Below are 2,716 nucleotides of genomic sequence, written 5' to 3' on the forward strand. Positions count from 1 at the left end.
CTCCTTTAAGCAGCTGACTGCGGATCTGAAAATGAAGCTAATTCGTGCCTATAAAGCAGAGGAAGGCTGTAAAAAAGATATCAAAGCACTTCCACTGTCAAGGCAATTTCCCCTGTCCGAAATGTCATTAAGAAACGGCAGTTAAGGAGAACTGACTGCGGAAGGTCAGCTCGTGCAACAGGACAATGATCCAGAAACGTAAGTTGACCTCTACCTCAGAACCAGAAGCGTTCTGCAAGGAGTGATTAGACATCCCTAAAACAAGAACAGAAACTTCGAGCTGGCTACAATAAATAAATAAACAAACAAATAAATAAATAAATCGCAAGCTGCTAAATGGGTCGCTACCAAGTACTGATTTAGTAGGGTGTGCAAACTTTTGCACATGCCACAATTTTCATCTTTCTATTTTGTTTTAGGTCCATCAAATATAACGTAGCTGTGCATTAACATTTAAAATAATAATAATAATAATAATAATAATAATAATAATAATAATAATAATAATAATAATTCGTAGATGTTGTGTTCACTTCTTTTCACTTAAAAAAAAATGGACAAAATAGGTCATCTGGCTGGGGGTGCCCAAACTTTTACATACAAGCCTATTTGCAACATCCAACCTGCACAAACGTACAGATAAGCCATTAGCTAGCTGACTGAACTAGCCTAGCTAGCCACATCTGTTCATATTCCCCTGTAGGAAAACTCTACGTTAAATGTCGGTAGCGATTGTGTGGAATCCGTGCGTATTAGCTTACTACAGTATGTAGCTGGAAACATGTATGAACTAACATGAGCTAGCTAACTAACAAAGCTACTGAAACCCCAACAGCATTAGGCTAAGCTAGCAATTCAGCAAACTTGACCTTTCTTCATACGGAGCTTAGCATATCTCACTTTCGCTAGCTAAAATATTTGAGACATATTAAAACATTTCCAGATGACCTGTGTCAGTTGTAGACATGTGGGAGAAGGTCATTTGTAAAGTAGTTGCACATAGTTTTTGACTTAATTGCTCTTACTTAAGCCATTTTATTCATTTCCTCCATTTTGTAACCTCGTAAAGTGATTTTTTTTAAAAAAATTCTTTACAAGACTAAGCTGTCAGTGAGAATGAGAGCTAATGCGCATCGCCGTAATCGGTCTGCTGCTACGCAGCCTACACTTTGGGTTGATCTCCACACGTACATAGCTGTTAGCCGTCAGCTGGTCTGTATCATTGAAGTTCTGATTGAAGAGATGAGGATTAACATGGTGTTAGTTAGCCTTAGCTAAGGTAATTTACTATCAGTCAATAAAACCAGCGTGGGACGTAAAATCCATGCAGACGTCGCTTTGGTTTGTGAAATTTTCTTACACTTTCATACTTATTTCAAAGTATCATGATCTATATATATATTTTTTTTTTTCATATTGTATACCCTTAATATATTATACAGTCCCTCCAGGATTTCGCAACATCAAGCAAATCCCGTAATATTCGGAGGACCTTGCAGTTTGTCCAAGTTACCGCAGGTTCGGGCCGAGACGCGTCACGTGACCTCTTCGTTTCCCGTGCGTCTGACACGGGTACAGCTAAAAGGTCTCGTTTACCAACGAACATCACTGCGATTGTGATTTCACAGATCCGAGTAGTTTTTCATAAGAAAAAAGAAAAAAAAGCACAAAATAAAACACCACAAGTTGCATCGCAAATTTGGGGGGGGGGGCACAGCAAAATCAAGCGTTTTTGCCCAGAACAATCATAAAAACGGATATACAGACTGTACGGACTGATTATATAGGACTATATGCAGATTTTTCTTCTTTTTTTCCCTTTAATGATGAATACTGAGGTCATGGGCTCCTTCGTTTATACATATAAAACCTCAAGACTTCATTTAATAAATAGGGTCAGCCTACATGACTCCACATGACTCCACATGACTCAATGTGACTCCACGTGACTCCACATGACTCCACATGACTCCATGTGACTCCACGTGACTCCACGTGACTCCACGTGACTCCATGTGACTCCACGTGACTCCACATGACTCCAAATGACTCAATGTGACTCCACATGACTCCACATGACTCCATGTGACTCCACATGCCGAAGTGTCCTTGGGACAGACACTGAACCCCAAGTTGATCCGATGGCAAGTTCGCGCCTTGCATGGCAGCTCTGCTACCATTGGTGTGTGTGTGTGTGTGTGTGTGTGTGTGTGAATGGGTGAATGGGAACCAGCGTAAAGTGCAGTGGAACCGCTAAGGTTAAAAAGAAAAGCACTATATAAGTGCAGACCATAACTAGATCAATATGTCTAATAGACTGACAACTCAGCACAGAATTATTATTATTATTATTATTATTATTATTATTTATTCACTTCAACCAGAATTTATTCAGTCTGTTCATATTCATGACATTTTCTTTAAAATTGTAAATATACACTTTGAATCACTCGTGTATTGCACGCACTTCTTCATGAGCAATTCGCGTTTAGCATTAAGCTTTAGAGTCTCTACTTTATTAGACCACCAGGGCAAAAAAGTACACACTAATAATAAGGTGTCATGAGTGATAACGCCCCTCTCTGGCTTCAGCGCTTTGTCACGATCCACGGATCGTCCTTGAAGAGCGTCTTCTGGAAACGATCTGACAATGAGAGATGAGAAAAATACACATCGACGGTATAAACAAACACGCAACGAAGACTCATTTTCACAT

At 39.5% G+C, this 2,716-nt stretch overlaps 1 long non-coding RNA gene across 2 annotated transcripts in view; it reads right to left on the reverse strand.

The window, feature by feature from the left end:
• Positions 1-2,465: 2,465 nt before the first annotated feature.
• The window catches only part of LOC128612021 (uncharacterized), an 11,647-nt gene continuing 11,396 nt past the window's right edge, over positions 2,466-2,716 (reverse strand). For both annotated transcript variants that reach the window (XR_008386665.1, XR_008386664.1), the window contains exon 4: positions 2,466-2,644. This is a non-coding gene — a long non-coding RNA (uncharacterized LOC128612021). The remainder of the gene's footprint in view (positions 2,645-2,716) is intronic.

This window comes from Ictalurus furcatus, chromosome 8, assembly GCF_023375685.1.
Source record: "Ictalurus furcatus strain D&B chromosome 8, Billie_1.0, whole genome shotgun sequence".
Lineage (NCBI taxonomy): Eukaryota > Metazoa > Chordata > Actinopteri > Siluriformes > Ictaluridae > Ictalurus > Ictalurus furcatus.